The sequence below is a fragment of the Corvus hawaiiensis genome, chromosome 11 (genome assembly GCF_020740725.1).
Source record: "Corvus hawaiiensis isolate bCorHaw1 chromosome 11, bCorHaw1.pri.cur, whole genome shotgun sequence".
Lineage (NCBI taxonomy): Eukaryota > Metazoa > Chordata > Aves > Passeriformes > Corvidae > Corvus > Corvus hawaiiensis.
In genome coordinates, this window is record NC_063223.1 from 2,686,381 (window position 1) to 2,709,054 (window position 22,674).

General features: G+C 41.1%; 1 protein-coding gene and 1 long non-coding RNA gene across 6 annotated transcripts in view; one reads left to right on the top strand and one right to left on the bottom strand.

The window, feature by feature from the left end:
- FGD5 (FYVE, RhoGEF and PH domain containing 5) overlaps positions 1–22,674 on the top strand; it is a 99,015-nt gene that overhangs the window by 14,213 nt on the left and 62,128 nt on the right. The window lies entirely within an intron of this gene.
- The window catches only part of LOC125331436, a 29,925-nt gene continuing 9,715 nt past the window's right edge, over positions 2,465–22,674 (bottom strand). Inside the window, exons 2-3 of the long non-coding RNA XR_007206058.1 lie at positions 11,618–11,749; positions 2,465–2,731 (exon numbers count right to left, since the gene is read on the bottom strand). This is a non-coding gene — a long non-coding RNA (uncharacterized LOC125331436). The remainder of the gene's footprint in view (positions 2,732–11,617; positions 11,750–22,674) is intronic.

Here is a 22,674-nt window from a genome sequence, read left to right on the forward strand (position 1 = left end):
TAGCTTTTGAAAAAACCGGCCAGTTCTTTGTGTCTGTGAAACGCCACCCATTTTAGGTAGTTCTTGAAGAACCAAGTTAAAAATATTAGGACTACGTCAACTGCTGTGACTTGGGCCCATTTATGAACTTCCTGTGGAAACCTGTAGTTTCAAAGGGAGAGCCAATCCAAACTGGTTCAGGAAGTCTCGAGGTCAAGGCATGAACATAATTCTTCAGCCTGCTGCTTGTTGTGCATGCAGTTTTTGCCATTGGGAGTGAAATGAAGGCTAGGCTCCTGTACAGCCCCTTTATCAAGATAACCAGGGTGGAGGGGAAGAGCACCAGGCAGACATAATTACCGCTGAGATAGCTATTATTTGCTGTATTTGTCAGCACGTTTTGGACAAAGACATGCCTGAAAATCTTTGATGAAATGTAAATACACATCCCGTGTAAATGCACATCCAGTGGCATAACAGACTTGAAGAACCAGTATATGGTCTAATTGTAAAGCAAAGCAAATTGTACAAGCAGGTGCACTTATTTACATATGTATACATGATGTATAGATATGGATGTTTTATTCACTGCTAAAGCAGTCTGGCCTAAAATACCTCACCATGGATTTAAGATTTCTAGTACGAATACCTATCAAGCATACCTCTGCCACAACCACACAGGGATAAAAATTACTTTGAACTGCAGCTTGCTCATGTCCAGAGGCCATTTTCAACTGTTTGAGAGTACAAGTGTGTTGGATTAAACCCTTGCAATAGATGGTATTTGAGCCCATGAACCTCTTTTTGGTGTATTCACCTGCAGAGCACTTGTATTTAGCATCTGGTGATACCTTATGGAATTGCTACATTGTTGATGAATGGCCAAGTACAATTCTTTATCACACTTCAAAGAACTGATTGTGAGAGTGTTATAAAAGATTATTATCAACCAGGAACCTTCACTACTGCGTATGACTGGGGAACAGCGGGCTGGGACGGGAGTTCACAGAACCTGTCAGATGAGAAGATTCGCTGTTTCATTTTCTTGCTTAAAAGGACAGACCATGTGTAGTAGATTTAAACCAATAATTTCTAATTAGAAGCAATCAAGTTTTTACATCTGATAACTGAAGTATTCTAGAAATAAATCTTAACTTAAAAGTACCATTGCCAGAACAGAACTGACAACACTGCCCCCCGAAGAGCAGTTATTGTGTATCCCCAAAATCTAGTTATCTGGTATTAATAATTAAACTCTGATTCAGGTGTATGATAACATAGATCATCATTAGCCTTCTGTATGGTGTAAGAATAAGGGGTCCTAAGAGGAAATGAACAAAATTCCCCTAATCTTTACCCAGTCTACATAGTCTGAAGGCCTGAATCAGACCCAGTTTTCATTTTCCTGTGTAATCTACAATGACCTTGCCTTGCCAGGGAAGTTGGACTAGGCGGTCTCCAGAGGTCCCTTCCAAAACTAATGATTCTCTGATTCTCTGACTCACTGGTTTTTGAAAATCACTTCCTAGCTCCTTTTCTCTGAAGATTTGCACTATAGAGTGCAAAGCAACACAAACCAATTGTTCAGGCTGAAAGAAAAGATAGCTGTGCCCCACCTCTGGGACAGTACACTGTAACTACAGCATTGCCTTGACCCTTCACAAACCAAAGCAATTTCATCATAGTTACTGGCTTAAATTGCATCAGATGGAAGTCATTAAGAGATAAAGTATTCTGCATATGCCATAAAGAATAGCTTCACTAACCTAGTTTGACTGTCAAAGCATCAGCCATGCATATGGCAGTGTGATAAACATCAGGGTATTAGGAAAGGGGTACTTCACACACTCATTTCATAGTTTAGGAGAGAGAGAGAGAATCTTTTATCAGCATTTAGATAAGGTCAGGAAGATGGTCAGGAAGTTTTCAGAATTTCATTCCCCCTTTTTTGCTTTCTGGTTATAAGTCTCAATCATTCTTTCTGCTAAGATGCTCAAAATCCAGAGAGAAAAGAAGATAGGGAGAGGAATAAAAGGAGTATTCCTTCAGTTCCACAGCTAATCCCACTGTGATGTTGAATACTCATAGAAAATAAGCTGAAAACCTGTGGTGTTGTAACCTGTACATTCCTATATCCTTCTACATAAAATGGTCATTGATACATACTAGAAGACCCTCAGTCTGATCATCATACTTAACCAGCAGCAGGACTTGCTCAGACTTTGACTCTCAAGTGAATTTTTGTGGGCCAGTGTGAGGATTGCAGTGCTATGTCCAACTGCACCAAGGCTTATGTAATATCTAACAGGTCTCTAGAATTGCCATCTCATGCCTGTAAATTATCCCCAGGGCTCCAACCTTCCATTGCTTTTCAAGACATAGGTCATCTATCTGATGCTTCTCAGCCTGAGTACAAGCAAGAAAGCTGATCACCTCTTCCATATACCATTCCTTTGCAAATGTGTTTTATTCACAAGGGATGTGCTTCTTCCAAGAAGAAGAGAGTGAAAAAAATTTATTTAGTAGAAAGTCAGAAAAAAACCATAGTCTATGTGTTAAGCAAGTGATACATTTTCTTTAATTTCACCAGTCTGAAGCAGGAACACACACGTACTTAGAGACTGGTACAACAGTGCCAGCATCTGAAGTGCTAGTGTTGGAGAGGATGCTTCATGGGTAAGCAGCTCCGTTCAGAGTTTTGTAAGCAATCCTCTTCCTGCATAGCCAGAGTCAGTCTGGGCTTCTGTCAGGCCTACATGCAAGATCACAAGGATGATGTCAGCACAGACCAATTCCAAAATGTATACCAAAATCATATTATAGTTAGACAGCAAGAGAACCACTGTTTATGGTTCATGGATCATGGGGGACACAAATCCCCCTTCCTTTAAAAGGAGAAAAATCCAGTGGATAAGCAATTAGTTCCCCCTCCAGTGAATACTTATCTGTCCCCTTGCCTCACCACAGGATTCATCACCCTATGTTCAAATTATGACACTTAGAGTGATTATACCTTCTCTGCTCCCTGCAGGTCATCAGTCACTGATTAGCAGCTTGAGCAGTCTGTATGATTGGTCCATTACCCTTTTGTAGCAAACACAAAAAACAGCCTAACAAAAGTTGAGCATAAGAAACATCTTAGAACATGACTTCTCTGCCTAAAAATTGTCTGAATAGCATCCTACTTGTACATTTATATGTCTTTTAGCTTAGGATGAAATTTAAATCATTAATAATGACTTTCCTCCAACATAGCACATATTTTTAACCAATGAAATCAAGATGTCATAGTCTGGGTTCTCTCTGTTCCTTCAAATGAGAAGTATGTAGGTTTTGTGAGATTATATCACCAACTCTTAGAGAAGCACAGTATAGTATCTAAAAACAGGATATGGTGGATAAGGTGAAAGTCTAGAGATAATTATGAAATGGAAGCTTCAGTATAAATAGTTCATACATGACAACAGCAATTATCAAGAAAGGACAATCAGTGTTGTCATGTTTATCACAGTAAAATAAATACACATTAATATTATATATCTTTTGTTAAACTGTGAATTGAGACCTGTTGAATTGTAAATCTGTGTCATTTATATAACCTCAAGGAAATTCACGGTGCTTTAATTTACATGAAAGACCAGTAAGTTTCCTAATAAAAAGAAGGTTCCTGTTACAGCAATACTGGTAGGTTTGTCAATATTTTTAAAAATCAGAGAAGTACTTGGTGAACTGAGGCTCGGTAAGGGTGCCAATTAACCTACAAGGCTATTATTTAAGGTTGAGAACAGACACAACTTGACAGTCTGATGTATACAAAGGCAGAAGCAAATGTTCAGGACTGTTCTGTGAAGTCCAGCAGAGCGAGCTGAATTAAACCTGCACACAACTGCAACCATTACAATGGAGAGAAGCTGAAGATGCCACCTCCTAATTTTTTTGAATTCTCTGAATAAATGAGATTTTCTTCATCAATATATTCTCCCCACTTTCCTTCATTTTCTTTTTCTTTCAATTAGTGAAGACATTTGAAAGAATTTAACTTCTAAACTTCTAAAATAGGTCAACGAATAATACCCACCGAGAAAAGAAATCAGAACTGTTTCTAAAACAGTGGTCTGTTTTAGTGCTACTTAAATTCACGCACTTAAACTCATTCCAAGAGTATGAGAGAGTGGAAGGGCTTCTGTAAAGGATATTAGAAGGGTTTAGGAAGTGTCTTTGCAATTGGCCAGAGAGCCCTTTCATTCAAATATTAATCAGACAATCAAAAAAATTTTCAAATTATTTTACAGAAGATGTCTGAGATTATAGTCTGGCCCTGGGGAGCTCTATTGCTTGTAAGCAGAAAGCACTTTTTCTTTTTTCATAATAAATGTCATTACCATTATTTTCCTTTAAAAACTTTTACCCTTTAATGAGAGGTTAAGTAGGCCAAATCTTCCTCCCTTCTAGTGATCACGTGCTGTAGTCACAGATAGGTGTTTTTAAAAGCTTACATAAGAAAACAGGTGAGAAAGTGCATAAACCACAGAGAACATAATCTGAAAATTAATCATAGAGCTCATGATATCCAGTGTAGTACATAGCAGTCAAAAGTCCTTAAATACAAAACACAGTCTGTTTGGAAAGTTACTATCATTAACACATGGAGATGCTGATGTCCTCCTAATTATAAGTAGCTGAGCTTGGCCCTCCAGCTAGTCATTCTTCCACAGGCCCTTCAAGTTTGAACAGTCAGAGGAGCTGACGCTGCCATGGAGATTTTCCTGTGGTTCGATCAGGAACGCTGTGTGCAACTCTCTGGAACACGGAAACAAGTTTTTTGACAGGTTTCAGTGAATGAATCTTGCCACATGCAAAAACATCTTCCCCTTACTTTACCTGTTAGGATTTATATTGCATTTGGAAGGGAAGTCCCAATTTGAGACCTGAATTCATTAAGGCAAAAGGCAAGAAGTCGAACCGATACAGTGATTGGAACAAAGGTCATTGACCAATAAGGACTTTCCAGTGTCTTCAGCACGAGAGAAGGTAGATGTGCCCTTTGCAGTTGACTGTGCTGCTTTCCCAAGTAATTCTTGCTGCAAGTTGTGTTTTCCCTGCCATTCTGGGGATACTAACACTGCAGATCCCAGCATACAACTGAGCTTTTGGGCAGATCACTGGGGAAAGGGAACAAAGCGCCTTTCCAAGACAGTAGCTGCACATCAGTTTTACTGTTTTCATTGAACTCAGACCCCGGAGAAGGAGTTGTGCTTAAATCTGTGCATTTACTGATCCCATATACCATTTCTACTGCAAATCAGAAGTTCCCCAGGAGCATTCCCCGAGGCTGTGGCAGGTTATTGTCAGTGTAGGGCTGGTTGCTTCCTGATGCCTGATTCCTGCAGCAGTTCTACAGTGCTAGGCTTTCTGAGGAAGCGAAGAAGCTGGTAGAGTGGGTCCAAGCAGGAATCATCATTTTGGAAAGAATGTAACTGTTGGTCAGAAAAAGATTAGGGCTCCTTGGTAAAGTCTAAGAAAGTTGCACAAGTAGGTATGACAGTCGTTTAGCATTTGAAGTATGCTGCTATGCAGCTGGCAGGAGAATCCTAACAGCAGTGCCAAGATTTTAATCAGCTGTGAAAAATACAGCTGTGGTATTGCATCAGATGGGCATGGAGAATGGCCATTAGAAACTCCTGAAGCCTTTCACTCCTTGGATAAAAAATGCAGCTGAAGCAATAGGTACAGCTAAAGTACCTGATTGTTTTTTATACAGGTGCAACCTGCCCATTCCAGTGACAATTAATTTAGGTGAACTGTGGCCCAGAGAAAACCATAAGGCTATAGTTGTTTCTGTCCCAACAAAGAGCAAATGAGGGGGAAGCATTCTAAAGATCATCAACATAACCTCATATACAAGTAGCTGTGAAAGGAGAAGCAACACCAAATTTCCAGATGTTTCTGACATTTTGTAGAAGACAGGGGCAGAAAAAAGACACATAGTTTGTTAGCTGAAAAGCAGGTTTTGACCTGTACCACACTTGCCCATATGCTGACCATATCAAGACTATTCTCATCCCAATGAGCAGTCCAGTTACCATACATTCCTATTTATGGTAAAACTCAAGGAGAACTTTGTCAAGAAGAAAAAATCAGCTCATGCTTTGTTTTTCTGCTAGTCCTAGCTAGAGCGGCTCAGTACAGGCATGGATGTCAGAGGATATCCAAAAAAGATACGCATGTTCAACACAATTCAAGCTGTCTTTTGCCTCGCTGCTATGTATGATAATAGCAATGTTGCTTACATTACCCTGCATTTGTAGTAGAAGCAAGCTATATGTATACTGGAGACAAAGCTAGGCAAAGCAGGCTCTGAGCTATAGATTCAGCATAGGTTTTAGATAGTTGTTTTGGGAAAGATTTTCCCATCCTTTCCTTTTCTTGCTTTCTCAGGAAAACAAATTCTAGCTGCTGATTCCACTCAGTTCTTAGTTCTCTGCTTCTTAAATCCTTGCTCTGTGACTACACTAAGCTAGCATGCACCCATAGCATTGATGAGAAGCTTTACAAGACAATTTCGGTTTTGTAGGTCTAGCATTTCCCAGGGCTGGTGATATGTTAATGTTAGTTATGGAGGTAGCACAGAAGTGGTCTACTAATGGGGCTTAGCTCCTTTAAAGACCTGTATGGGTCAATTGTACGGAATTTTGCTGACAATCATTCAGCCAAAGAGAACCAAAGTGATCATAAGCATTGTGAGAGGCTTTTTAAAGAAACGTAATTATTTTTTAAATCACTTACATAAATCTATACATAGTTTTTCTTTATGTCAGTGTGAAATGTGCTGTGCTCTAGATCCTGTAGGTGGGAGAAAGTCCCATAAAAATGCTGTCACAGAGGGAAGGAGGATCAGGGACTGAGCCTAGAGACAAGGGAAAGAGACAGTGTCACTTGTGATCTGGTGAACGTGATGGAAAAAAAAATCTCATGAGCTTTCACCAGTTACTGAATTTTGCAGTATAAACCTGAAAGAAAGCTTTGTAAGCTCATTGCAGAGTAAGGGATTCCGGTACTATACTTGACTTCAGGCCGTGCACAACCTATTGAAAATCTTGACAACAGCTGCAGCCAGCTCTGACATGAGTCATGTTTTTATTTCTGTTTCCTTGAGTATTGTCTGAATTGCCACTGGGAATTAGAAGATGATAGCAGTTAATGCAGGACTTCAAGCTGCTCATAGACCGGGAGCAGTCTGCGGGAGATAACCCATTGCTGCTGAGAGCTGGGCACAAGGCGTGCTTCACCTTGCATTGTCAGGCATTAGAGACAGAAAAACAAGATATTAAGTGCTCTTGGATGGCAGAGTTTTTCTAACAAGCACCTTTGAGAAGTGTCTCCAGACATTATCAGTAATGTCATATTAATACCAAAGAAGGAAAGATTTTAATACATTGCCCACACGCAGGTATCAATTTTCCAGCAGCTCCATGACTGCTCTCCCATTTCCTCATATCCTTGGAGTTGTTTGTCTTGGTTCATGCTGCAGATGCAGATGTGTGGGGACAGTATCGGTAGTGAGGAGGCCAATGTGCTCCCCCGGCACAGCTTTGCATTGCACATCACCATCCTGCATACACAGCACAGCCTCACAGGGCTGCCACTGCTCAGACACAACATGCTGCATCTCACCCTGGCTTTGTTTATGAGAAATCCCAGTCTCATATAGCTCCCAGGAAATGGTCCAAAGACCTCAGCAGATGTTGGCTTTATTAGTAGATGGACTTGATTGTGATGGCTATTTCCATGATCAAATTACAGAGCAGAAAAGAAGGAATGTGTACACATCACCATCTTCATGTCCTGAGGGCTTTTATGCCTGGGTAGACTTCTCTGTCTTCCCTGTTTTCATTATATGAACCAGAAATACATTTCAGTGGGATTACACAAGAGGAGAGAGTCTGCTGTGTATTGCAGATTTGCCCTGGATGATGAATATGGAGCACAGAAGTGATACTGGTGTGATTTAAGCATTCCTAGCACCATGCAGAAAAAAAGCACGTGCTGCAGACAGGGTGATGAAATGTCTGTAATGGTCAGACCTTTACGGTCAATAACATGACATGGTATTGCATGCCATGTTCTGTGCATGCCTTTCTCCTCTCCCACCCCCACCACAAGCCTTACTGAGAAGATTTATTGAAGGAAAGATTGCACATTAGAATGCTGTAGTCTTTCCAGAATCCACTGCTCCATGACATGGGGTATATTTCTAGATTAGATTTGTAACAAAAGCAACAGAATGCTATTGCATTTTAAATGCAAATCCAGTCTAGTAGTTTATGGTTTGTTGTGCCACCCAGCAAAGTTATTTATAGTGTACAACACATTTTTAATTATCCTACAAGAATTCTTCTTTCACAGGACCCAAAGAAGGGTTAATGTAAAAACTCCCTCTAAAAATTTGGTGTTCAGTGGCATACAACACTTAATTTTACTTTAATCAACCAATTAGAGTTAATGGATGGAAGAACATATTTAAGAGGCACTGTTTGTTTTGCCAAGAACCCTCTTAAAGAGCTTATAAAAGGATTCTTTCCTTTAAAATATAAAAGGATCTATAAAAGGATCCAGTAATTGACTGGATTAATTAGATGCTATCCATCAAAGGTCTAGAGCAAGCAGATTTAGACCTATCATTAGTGAGCACCTTCCAGTGCTCTGTCTGACTCATGCTACACCAGCTTTATGAGTGTCACAGGGATGTCCTCAAACTTCTTTTTCTCAAAAGAAATACAGCTAGGTACTGGGGAACGGAGACAAGGGATAGTTGCATATGTCTGCTCCACAGTCTCCATCCAGCCATCCTCAGCTGTCCCAAATTAAATACCTCTTCAGTCTGTTGGCAGTTTGTCCTTATGCCTTGAATACATTTACTAAACTTGGATATTAACCCACTGCACCCCCCGATGGGCCCTCTGGGCAGGTGGACCTCGTCAAGGATAGCTAGTTTGGTGTTTCTGATGACAGTTTCTTATCCTCTTACATTTCAGGTATCAGTCTGCATTCTTAGTTCTGAGACTTGGCTAGAAGAACTCAAAAAAGACTCTTCCTTAGCACACATGTCTACAGAAGTAATGGACTGCATACAGTACAACACATCTTTGAAGTCAAATCTCCTGGTCCTTAAATAGAAAAGGGCAGTATGTGAGGTAAAACTGGGCACCTCAAAATCTTTCCTCTATACTTTCTACTTTCACATTGTCAGGCTTAAAAAATCCAGACAGTGGCAGTGAGAAAAACTACATCACAATGAATACATCCAGAGTAAAGAGCCACTGTGAGAGTGACATACATTAAGTTGTCTGGACAAGTAATTTATCTTGCCATTCGATTGCAGTTTTAAGAAAAAACATTGCTTCAGTGGCTACAAGAGATATAAAATATGCGTGCCTAATTGAAAAGTCCAAGGAAAAAACCCCAACAAAATAAAGGAGTTCTGTGGTTCATGACATTTTTCCTGTTTCATTTGCAAGTAAAAAAAATAGATACTGAAGTAAATTCTGAACTAAACCATTTTAGAGTCGCAGAATTAGGATGGTTTTTGATTTTATACAGTTATTGGGGAGAAGTGGCAGAATAATTTAATAGATTCATCCCAGCCAAATGTTATAAATCTATGTAATGTTTAATCATTCCAAGCGTGATTTTCCAACTAAAAACGCCTCAGCGAAACAAAAGGACAGCCAACTCTAATTTTGATGTGGGAAATGAACCTGACCTCTTAGAAGACAGAGGAGAGCACTTTCCTTCAGCCCTACAGATTAGCAGTTAAGCTCTGTTTCTCTCCTTCTGGAAATACTCTGCTTTAACGACTGGGTGAATCTCTGAAATGCAAGAAAACTAAGTTCACTTGATCCTAGCTTCACTGCATTTTTCCCCTGGTTTGTCCCCAGATTTGGCTGCATGGTGTTGATAAAGCAATTGATCCTGGTAGTACAGGGAAATAACAACTTGCCTTCCATCTTAAGAGTCCTGCAGGGCAGCATGGCGTTCATTACGTTGAACTTACTGTGTGTATTTTCCATGGAAAGTATGGAATAATGAACTGGTAACAAAATGAAAATAGAACATAAAGACTCTGGTTCCAAGTTTTAGTGACTAAATTACACTGCCAAAAAATAAACAAAGTAATAATAATCAGGAACATATCCCTAATCTCCAATCTGTGATATGTGCCACGTTATCAGACAGTTTCATTTTGTGAAATGTATCATCTTTTCCTAAGAGGATCCAGGACTCATAGTCAGAAGAACATTAGTAAATGTGTCATAGTCAGAAAAGTGACTATAAGTGGAATCTGGATGATAAATGATACGATGCCAGATGCTCATTTGGGGTACATATGTACCTTTGAGGATGTGAACAGCAATTTATGATTTGACTGCCTTGATGGTTTATGCTAGAACATGGAACTAGAATGAGCTGAAACATTTTCCAAAAGGGAAACATTCACAAAAGAACTGTACATGAACCGTACATCTGTTTTGACAGACTTTAAAGCAACTCCTATAAGTCGTAGCCTAAGACATAGAAAACCTAGTCTCTGCTTCTTGCAGGTCTGATTTTCCAGATCACTTTGAATCAGTCAGCACTGGTAATTAGATTCTGAGTTTCTCACAACTGGGTGCCTAAAACACCAGCCACAGGGAGGAGGAAATACCGACAGATTCTGGTCTCAAAAACCGAAAAGGGACACAGTCCTTTTTCATTTCTAGAACATCTGAAATAATTTCTTTTCAGTTGTCTGAGGCTCAAAAATAAATTCCTACACCTCAGATGTTGCAGCAAAGAAAAACAGTTATCTCCTGGTCAAGTCCTGTACAAACTGAGCTAACGCTCCAGACTTTGCAGTAATCAGAGTTTTCCATTCTATACATAGCAGATAGAATACTTTTTCATCACAGCTTTAAGATGTGAAGGAGTTTGACTTTCCGAGTATGTGTAAAATCAAGTGTCTCAGAGGAAAAACTGGGTGCATGGGATAACAATTCAACAAGAAAGCTTCAAGGCATAAAAAGGAGCAATACTATGGCACAATTCTATTTTAAAAGGTATTTGAGGACTTTTGACACAGGTAGACATGGCGCCACTTGAACCATGAAATCTGTGACAGGCCAGGGTAGCTGGGAAGTCTTGGAGCATCTCCTGTGTAAAGATACTGATTTACAATTCAGTGGTAAGTGAACAGGTTGTTTAGAGCAGAGAACCTAACAGTGTACCTGCTGCAAAACCTCATGCTACACCGTATGGTATAAGGCCAGACAAGATCTTTTCAGAGTGGTCAGAGTTACCTCTTGACTTCACACAATCATTTGCGAGTGGCCTCAATGCCACAGTTTGTAAAGCAGCGTCTATCTGCTGAAGGGTTGTTGAGCATATTTATCAGTAATGTCTTCATGTTAACCAGCCATTTCCTCATATCAGTCATGCAGCCAACCCATTGGGAGAGTGTGAATCACTCACATCTCTTATTTTACCTGTGTTCATCCACTCCCAGAGTAAGGAGAGAACCAACAGCCATACTTTATTGCAGCAGGCAGCTGCAGAAAATCACAGCATAAGATAGGCATAACAGGGCATACTGGATACTTACAAATCTATACACACAGTTGGCCGCTTCATTGCATTTTCCACGGCTCAAATGGAACCTGCCAAGGAGATCCTTGCACAGGTCTCCTTTCTGATCCTCTGTATAATACACTGGGTGTCCTTTTCATGGTGTCCTCTGAAAAGCAAACAGCATAAAGTGGTTGCAGAATACACTGTAGAGACAAGCAGGACTATGCACACATCAAGACACATTGGTGTGTGTATACCCCCCGTGGCCTTGTGCAGTTCCCATTAAAGTCCAGACGAGTGTTAAAATTTGCTGAGCTATTCCACTACTGCCTAGTCCCATCCTCCTCCTTGACCCTGGCCAAGGAGGCCACTTTGTCCTCTTCCTCAGCATGTTCCTGCAGCTTGTCTGACCCCATTCAGACAGCTAAATGGGCAAAACCTATTCATGTTTCTGGTGCTGAGCTAGCTTCAGGTTGAGGACCCAGGCCATGCATACTGTTAGTCAAATGGTAATGGAGGCACAGTCTGACTCCCCATATTACAGCTATACTGCCAGATCTCTGACTGTAATACATACATACAAGGAGAGTTATGCCCCCCTGCAAAGTAAACCAGTAGATGTGGAGCAAATCCTTAATCTGCCTGCACACAGAACACTTTATTACAGAGATACAAACAAGTTTAAGCCACAGAAAATGGTTGATGAGGGCCAGCTCTTGTCTTTGTATTCCTGCTCAACCTGTTAAAACTGGGCCATGGCTTCTGGCTACATCATTGCACAAACTGCTTGGACTGACAGTTCTGATTCTGCTTCTGTGTGTGGCTGTGCTCACAGAGCAGGCTGGGCTGCATTTTCTATGCTGGCACGTTTGCCGAGCTGTGCCACAGCAGCAAAGTCAATGAGGGTGCCACTTGAAGAATGATGGCAAGAATCAGTGCTCTTTAGCCTGTGTGGGAGGTTTAAGCATGGGGTCATTTGGTCTGGGGGTGGGTACAGAGGAACACTCAAGCTCTCTTGAGGAATTAGGGAGGCTGCATTTAAAATACTTCTGAGGCTTGATCCTCATGCATGGAGTGTTGTCTCATAACAGCACTCATTTCTCATCTTTTTTTGTTCCTTCATGGCTTATAAGGCATATTTTACTCCTCTTCCTAATAAGTCAGCAACTGTGCCACAAATTGTCTGTCTAGATATTTAGACTTGGTTGTTGCCTTAATAAATGCAGCAGAGGAAAGTTCTAGGCCCCCACTTAATTCCCCAATACCTGTAAAGTCTGATGTCAAGCAAGCATCCAGACCAAAACAGTAATTTTTACCTTCTCCCCTTGCTCTAGCAACTTCGATGGACTCAGTTGTTTTGAGGCAAATATAGAATATGGATCTAAGGGCTTGAATGTGAAATGAATAGGCTGATAGGTTTACAATATTTTGTCCCAGAAATGTAAATACCACCCTGAGGCCACATCCAAATGAAAACTCTTTGGTTGAAAATTAGCACCTGGACTTCAGCCTATAAACCCCCTCATTATGGCTTTTTCCCCATGAAATTTACCTTTGGGGTGCACGAGGTTTGCTTTTGTGATCCATTAATAATTCTGAACCTTAATATCATTAGCCCAACAAAATTATCTTTTTGATTTATTGTAAATTGAAGCCAGTACACATGCATGCAACCCCACGTGGGAGCTACTGGTTTGTTCTTTCTTCTTCTGCAGTGTTGGTAGCCTGGGATGCTGTTTGACACCTTATCAGCATCCACTGGTCCTATACCTTTCCCTTAACTCCCCTCTAACTTCAGTACCGTTCTCAGCCTGAGGCATATGTCAAATGGAGGGTTTATGCCAAGTTACTGCCAGATTGATTCTTTAACTGCAGGACAGAAAGTTATAAAGCACTCTGATCTCCTTGCCAGCTGCTACTGAAGGCACTCACACTGCACACTTGGGCACTCTTCTACTGCTGGATCTGACAGACTGATGTTGTTACTGCAACTGAAAGTGGTATCTTAAAGCCATACATAACAAGTGTCATTTCCATTTTAGAAATGGCAATTACAAACCAAGGGTGTCCTACTTTTCCTAATACCAGTGTTGAAGTTCCATGTTCTGCCCTTATTCTGCTATGTACGCAACCAACTGTTGTTCTACTTACGCATGAATGAAATTGAAATCAATAATACTACAACAATGCTTAGAGATAATTCTCGTATTAGGGCTCATTATTGTGCAAGGTGCTTGTAACTTCACTTCTAAGAAAGGTACTATTTGCAAGAAATTAGTATTTTGTCTATCATAGCAGACTCAGACATTGTAAAGCATTAGTGTTGTGTTACTGCTACTTTTCCTAATTTTAGAACAAAATATGCTTTTTTTGAAAAGAAATTTAAAAAAACCCCAGAACTGTCACTACCTGCATTGGAAGTATCATTTTCTCTGTCATCTAAAAGGCTTTAGGAATACTAATTTTAAGTCTTTTCCCAATACAACTCTGAACAGCTTAAAAAAAAAGGGCAGTGTTCTCTACTACAAAAACCAAAGCCTCTGTCTTCCACCAGTTCTGATGTCTTTTGGAATTAGGTGCCAAGAATTCAGATTTCTATTAATAAGCAGATCACTAAAAATTCTGGCTGCAGCAAATAATGATTGATTCAAGTTTTGTGTTTGTGTTTCACTGACACCATTTCCAAGCTGGCATCCTCCTTTGAGGTTTCACTACTATTATCACTTATGATTATGTTAAACTGGATATTCTGAAAGGATTATAATGAGTTGGATCCATTTGCTGCTATGATGGTCACATTTGCCTAACTGACACCTAATCACATCTCATCCCAGCTAGATTCCAGAATCAACAGTGCAATTCTGGCTGTACTCTTGAGTTTCAGGACTATATGTGCAAAAGTACAGAGCAACTGCTGTAGTGTACAGACCTAGACACACTAAGGAAGAGGACTTGTAAAGATATTCTGGTTCTGTGTACCTCACTGTGTAGCTCAATAAGCTCCTTGTGCAGCTATGAAACACATCTGGACCAGATTCTTACCTATATAAAATTTTAAAGCTGTTTATTATGCTTGTAAGACAGAAGAACCATCCACCAACACGGAACATCTCCAGGGGAGCCCTGTGTGTGACAAAGATGCCTTGGTTCTGCTTGGCTCCATTTGTGAAACTCCCACACAATGATTGACGCAGACCTTTTTCTGAAGTGTCTATCTGCAATGTTTTTATGAATGAATTCTAATTCTTGGGCAAGTAGCACTGCTTAAATCTTTCATTATTAGTGTTCTTCTCTAGTGTGTATCTGTCTTTGTGCAGAAATCACCAACTTGGCTGCCTGAAAGCCATTGAGGGCCTGTAACTCAAGAACCCTCACCCCAGCAGACGACAGCAATACTAGCAAGCATGACTGTTAATAGTTCCAGGTAGATTTCTGTATCTCAGCTTAGCCATAAAACTGAAAACATTACTCTGTGTCTTAAGCATGGGCATAATCCTGGGGGTACCCATCACTTTTTGTCTTAAGGACAAAGTGAAATCCCTTTTAGTTTGCAGTAAACAGGAAGAAAAGTAAAACTGTGCCTCAAGGGAAACGGACAAAGCAGTTCTGGTTTAGACCCTGGTAGGCATTCACAGTGTCCAAAGCCTTCAGTCTAGCCTGTATTTTAAACAGGACATTGGTCTGGGATTACCCACCTTACACAACTGACTGCCAAAGCACTAAGTTAAGAAACATGCCAAAGATCATAACAAAGAATTTGTAGTAGAGCAGCAGTATCAGCTTTGCTTCCCAGACAGTGGTCTCCCCAGAGAGGTGTACTTCTTATATTCTGAGATGACCATCAGGTGACCAGCTGAAAGCCACTGCTTACTTATATCTTTTCCTTCTCTTTGTTAATGAAGTTCTAGCTCGTTGGCTTATTCTATCACTGATTTATAGAGAGGCATAAGTCTTACAGAGGGTTCAGAGTGAAATCAGAGGGTCTTATTCTGCTCAAAGATCACAAGTATAAATATAAAGTGACTTCACTGAAATTAGGGTAAATCCTCCCCAGTTTTACATCATTGTATCCAAAGTCAGACTGTCACTGACATAAGTCATTTTATAGAGGAGAATAGGGCAAAAGTGTTGGGAGGTTTCACAGTCAGAGGCCATTTGTACTGTGACTAGGGGTTACTCAGCAAATTATTTTAAACCCATCCTGATAATTACTGGATGTGTTCCTTGTTATCTTCTGTCCCTTGACAGCAATGCAGAATGGAATTTCAACATAATGCAGATGTATGGTGTGCATGGTCTGGGAGGGAAGAAGAGTTTCACAGCACAATACTTTTGTCACTGCCAAGCACTCAGGTCTTCATTATGCCCATCTCCGTTGCATTGCAAGGATTCAACACAGCAAAAGATTACCACAGATGGGGAATGATAGGGTGATGGAGATCAACAGGGCTGTGATTTAGCAAGGGAAAGAAAGAAAAGAGAAGCATAAAAAGAATCTTAAGGAAAACCTCTGCTAAGGCTGTTGGATATAAAAGCTCCGGGGTGTCTGTGAATCTAATGATTTATTGAAAGTAAAAGCTCTGTGGTGGCTGACATGTGATGTAAATAATATGTTCAAAGGAGTCAATAAAGGGTAGAGCTGCCTTTAATAACATATTATGTATTATCAGCTGCCCCATTGTACCTTCTGGCACGGTGGGGTGCTGGGTGTGGTGCAGCTGAGCGTCAGCCCTCACTAGTTCATTGCCAGGTCATCTCTGGGGAGGAACTGTTCCCTGTTTACAGGAAATGCAGGACAAGGGCCAGAGGGCCAGGCTGAGCACAAGCTGAGGCCACCACAGCTCACTGCCTCTCCCTCATGCCTGGGAGAGCAGGAAGGGGGCATACCACTTGTCCGAGGCCCAAGGACACTGTGTTTTGTTTTCAGGCACGTCCAGCTCTTACTGCTGATTTGTTTTACCTATTGTTTTAAAGGCACAGGACTGGGGAGGGTAAGGGTGCTCACAGACAGCAGTGCACCCCAAGGTACATCACTGAGCCTAAAGTGTGGATTGGCTACACAGGTGTGTCAAAGCAAAAGCCTCAAAGCCATCCATTCTAGCACATCTGGGACATGGCTAGTTGAAACCTCACTCTCAGGCTTTCTCTTATCCCTTCTCTACTCATAGTGCCCCAGGCTGGGCCAGAGGACATTCCCTGAAATGAAGCCCAAACACCTTCGTGTTCCTCACTTCCTGCATTCCGTTCCAAAACTAGACCTGCACCAGCACTGTTGTTCTGTGAGCATCTCCAGTGGTTGAAGATGGGAGAGTTTTGTCCCTGAAGTTGTCTGGAACAGAGCAAAAGCCTTATGCACCTGACCAAAAATCCTCTTCCCCTCTCTTATATTCTTCACCCCAACAATGCAAGAGCAAAATTCCAATTGAAATGCTTGTGGAATTAGAAAGAGCACCTTTCTGGCCTTGGCAGGCAAACAGCTTATGCCTCAGAGTATGAAATGTGATTATCCCTGTGTTACCTTGCTTTGACAGGCTGTGTATGCTATTAGCAGACATCATGTCTTTCCTGCCCTTTCCAGACTTCAGATACAGTATTTGCCTTGATGATCTGGCATAATAGGGAACTGACTGGCTAAACACATGCTGCACTAATAGGCATCTCCTTTTACTGGCTTTAAATGCATTTGGACTTTAATTTCCTTTAGTAATGAGCCTTCCTTTTGCAGAATGAATTAAAACAATCATTCACGAATGGATACAATAAAATAAATAATCAATTTTAATAAAACAGGGTACTTCAGCACCCCATTGCATCTCCCAAATTACTATCACTGCATTGGGTTAATATGATTTTAATTTTTTACAGTAAGAATGTCACTGTCTGAGAGTTTGAACTAGTAACTACTGGGCTTGGGATTTGAGATAAAGACAGGGATAGGGATACTGCATGCAGAAAAAAACTGTATTCAATCCTCTTGGCCCAGCAGTGGAAGGTTGGGGTCTTTGCATGTATCGATTTTTTTTCCTACCCACTGGATGGTGTGAATTTTATATATGTGGGTTTTGCCACATATACCCAGCTGTGTCCAGGTGAGATTCTGGTCTTGCATCCAATACATTATAACTAGTTATGAGCTGAGACTCCTGTGACAGAGGAGTTAAAATGGACACAGGGTAGGGTCTGTGGATGGGGAGGTTATGGCAGCAATTTAGTAGTCATTTGTAAATTCAGCATATGTGATCTGAGTTGATGTGTCAAGCTCATCACCACTCAGCTAGATCCAGGGAATATATACTTGTGGAGGATGTACCCTACAGAGAAAGAATAGTTGTTTCTACCTTCTGAGGTAGTTTCTATAAGCTTGCTTTGCTGACTCAGGTCAAATAATTGCTAGCGCAATCACCAATACACACAGAAAAATATTTAGGGTCATAACTGTCATTTATCTCAGAGCTTTGGTAGATCCAGGTCTAAATGAACTCAACACCACAGCCATTCTCTCTTTAGCAAGTATTTGAAAGGATTGTCTTTTAGCAGTCCAGAAACATGGATTTGTTAATGAATGGATGAAACACCCTAGACAAAAAGACATTCTGTTACCCCACATGAGGCAGAGCAGAAGTCAGCGTTTACCTCAGAAACCCAGGCAGTTCACTTACTTCCTACTGCCACTATGTGGAAACAGTGAATATGGTGAGCTGTGTGTTGATAATTACTGACAAAAGCACCTTTAATATCCTGGTTCCACTGTAGGAATGGGACCAAGGACATGATTTCTAGCCTCTTCTACTGCTTTCTTCATCTTGTGGTGACATTTTTGGCCAAATACTGCTATGATCTCCACTTGCAGGCACTTTTGAAACAATAAGAAATTTTCAGAAAATATATAGGGGGCCCTCTGGCCTTCAACTATATTGGTGGTAATTAATTTGCATAATCCAATTTGTAGTTTGCAACAGGTGCAAAGAAAATAACTATTCTCTCTTTCTCTGTCCTGACACTGACTGGGGATATAGAGTGAAAGACCACAGGGAGGCAGCAAGGAGGTAATCCAGGTAGTCCAGGTGTCTGAATGCTGAACAGATACCTGTTAACCAAATGACATCACAATGGCTGAAAGATCAGCACACCCTGAACACTGGTTTCGGAACTCATTAAGCAAGGCGTCCTTTTCTGACCTCTTGAGTTTTATTAGCTGGGATCATCCTTTATGTAGCATATGGAGACAAATTATTAATTCATTTCAAATATGAACACAGCAGAGGCTCCTTAAGTGCTGCACTTGTTCATACCCTTCTTTAGACTGAAATACATTGAAACTTACTTCCAAAAGAAATCAGTTTAGTCCAGGGAAACTAATCCAGGTTGACTGGTGACAATGATTAATGATAAGCCACCCAGTCTCCTTCTCCAGAAACTGCATTTTATAATATGGAAATCCAATTATAGAAGTCCCCTGTCTCTGGACAGACACATGAGAATGATGGAGGTGCTCAGGAGCTGGGATGGGGTAATCTGGATGTCCTCACTGGCCACATCACACTTGTTTTCATCTGAGATGGATTCAGGCACAGGAGTCTCCCACTGGCCTGCTCCCTCCTATATGATTAACATGGAGGGCTCTCCCCCTCTACTCTGCCCTCCTGAGACTCCACCTGGAGTACTGTATCCAGGTCTGGAGTTCTCAGCAAAAGAAAGACATGTACCTGTAAAAGTGGGTCCAGAGGAGGGCAAAAAAATGCTCAGAAGGCTGGAGCACCTCCACTATGGAGACAGTCTGAGAGAGCTGGGGTTGTTCAGTCTGGAGAAGAGAAGGCTCCGAGGAGATCTCATTGTGGCCTTCCAATAATGAAAGGGGGCTTTTAAAAAAGAGTGAGGGTGTCTTTTTACATGGGCAGATAGTGATAGGACAAGGGGAAATGGTTAATGATCTTAAACTAAAAGAGGGGAGATTTAGATTAGACATTAGGAAGAAATTCTTTATCTAGAGAGTGGTGGGTTGCCCAGGGAAGCTGTGAATGTCCCATCCTTGGAAGAGCTCAAGGCCAGGTTGGATGAGGCCCTGGGCAACCTAGTCTAGTGGAAGATGTCCCTACCTGTGACAGGGGGATGGAACGAGATGATATTTAAGGTTCCTTCCAATCCAAACCATCCTATAATTCTGTTCTGTGATTCTGTGATCACTGTGGCACTAAAACTGCATACATCTGAACCCTACACAAATGCTTGCTGCTTCAAGGAGATGCTGTATTGCTCTTGACTGACCAACAAATTTCTAGCACACTTCCACTGTCAGCAGCAGAATCAGTTGCAAGGTAGAAATGCTGTAACTCGGTCCCAACACACATGATGGGACATACCTTATAGGCACTGGGATGGATCTACTGCACTAGCATTTGAAGGGATATTGCCAGCACATTTTAATAGCCTGACCAGCTCCACTTCAGATGTATAAGGAGCCACTTGGTGGAAAGGATGAATACAGGTATCACAAAGCACAGCTGAGTGGTACCTTGCAGGAAAGAGGACTCCCCTCTTCCCCTCATTATTGCTGCTGGGGCATAGACCATGAAGCAGAAGGTGAGATTTATGAGCCTTTCTTTAGGATGCATGAATTAATTAATTGAAAGCAAACTGCAAGCAATCTGATCCTTACTGGTACAGAGGACTTGTATCACACCAGTGGAAGTCACAGGCCTTCCCAAAAGTTTAGGTTTTCGCCAACCCAGATTTTTTTTTTTGTTTGGTTTTCCTTGTTTGTCTGTTTGTTTGCTTTGTTTTTTCATGCAGTTGGTGACTCTAAAGGAAGAAACAAGAAATCATTTGGGTGTGTAGCCAAGAGATGAACATACAGCCAAGAGCATTTGTATTGTTTTGCAAACAAAAATACATGGTCTTCATGGGCCTTTATTACAATAACCTTGGCTGGGTACTTTTGCCACTGTTAAATCACCCACACAAATCCTTACATATCACTAATGCTGACTGAATAACTTCTAAAAATCTTAGAGAATTGATGTGATCATTGCTGAGGAATGGGGTAGAATTTGCAAGGTATTTTGAAGGATAAATGTGAAAATAAAAGAAGAATTGCACATTCAAGCAAGAGTAAATACAGTATTCGTCAATTTGCAAATCATGTTCTGTGAGCTCTCACACCTGTTGTGTTTCTCCACAGTGCTCTCTCATGCATGTACCATCTGTGCACAAACTTCCCACTCTGTGTTCTGCAGGGATCGAAGGTAGTAGAGACTTTATTTACAAAGTGCTAGTACAATGATTAGTTCAGCTTCCCTCTCCTTGATGGCTTCACTCTCCCCTCAGTCACTGAGGTCACTTGAGGTCAAATGTAAGCATACTATAGGGGCAGGATAACCAGAGAGTCTGTAGACTCCAGAACACTTTTTCAGATGTAGCAATACATGTGCAGAGGTAAAAGTACACAAATAACTAGTAGGGTGCATCCATACAGCTTCTCCCTACTCTGTACCTATCAGCAGCTCTGCTAATTATAATGTAACTGGTGCTAACTAAAAAGACTTTTGCTGCACCGCATCCTCCTGCATTTACTCAGTCAATTAAATGTCAGACTGTCCCAGAAGGCCCACTGCTTCCTTTGTTGTGATGGGTCACTCTTGAAATGACAGGCAATTGCTGAAGGGGCAGCAGATAATGTGCCAGCAATCTGTTCTTATCCAGCCAAATCACTGCTACAAGGAAGAGAATTAATTGGGGATTACCATGTCTATTGAGATACTGCAAACTCTTGGACTATTTCTTCCCTTATTCTTCACACCCACACTTTTATTTGCATCTTCCATTGCATTAAAGTTTATTGCTTCCCGTAAGCTCAGTTAGCAGTGTTTTCAATGAGCTAAAGAAAAGTATCATTTAGTCATTCCTGGGCGCAGTTCAAGCCTTCAAAAAGTAGGAGCACTAGGAGATCACAGGAGCATAGACATAAAAGATGGATGATGACATGTGAGTTCATTGGATTAAGTGCATGCTGGGTACCAGGAAAGGTGCACTACCCAGGAGCTTCTGTGACAAAATAAAACAGTCGCAGAAGTAAAGACCTGAGTGCTATTGGAGTGGTCAGAGAAGAGGAGAATGGAAATGGTGGCAAATATACCTGTGCCTATCCCGTGTGCAAATGAGATCCATAACATTTTGAGACTTCTCTTTAAACTCAAGCTGGTGCCACTGGGATACAGGTCTACTGCAAACAAAGCCCATGAAATAGTTCAGCAATATTGCAAGTTCTGCTACTGTATGAACCTTTAATAATGCCATTCATAATGATTACAAGACTAATATACTGAGTTATTCTTCCCAAATTATGTGTTCTTTTATTAACATAATGCAGTCATTTATCAGAGAGAGAGAGAAAAGGAAGGAATACCTTAATTTCATGTCTTCTGGGACAAACAACTACAAAGTGCAGAAGGACTGTGTGAGTAAGGACTGAGACTGGCTAAATTATTAATCAGTCTCCTGAGCTGTTCCTGTATTTGCCTTGCTCTTGTGCTGAGGTCCCTTTGCTGTTGAAGCTGGACAGGTTTTCAAGAGTGTGGTGATGCCACCCACACTGAAAAACTGCAGATAGTACTAATAAGCCAGAGTAGACAATGATGAGGAACAGTGTTACTGCTTGAGCCTTTGCCCAGCCATGGCAAATGCACTGGGTGGCCCGTGAGAACTCCTGGACTCTGCGCATGAGGGAAAAGCTGGAGGCATAACAGAAAGGCTGACAGGCACACTTGCATGGGAGACACCTGCTTGCAGCTTAGAAATAAACGCAGATATGTAGGGAGTTCCCTTTCTGAAAGGAAATAAGAATCTGGTCAGTGACCTTGGGAGTCTCATCACTGTCCTCTTACTTACATTAGCCCATCTTTGCCCAGCCTTCTGTCACTCTAGTATTGGCTTTGAAGCCTTGAGTTTGTTCACATCTGGGATCTCCAAGTGGAAGATTAAAGAAAAATAAAGAGATGAAGCAGAGCTGTGAAAGGAAGTTAATGTGTCAGAGGAAATGAGAAGTATAAAAATAATATAAACTGAGTAATCCAGGCCCACATTACAGACTGACCT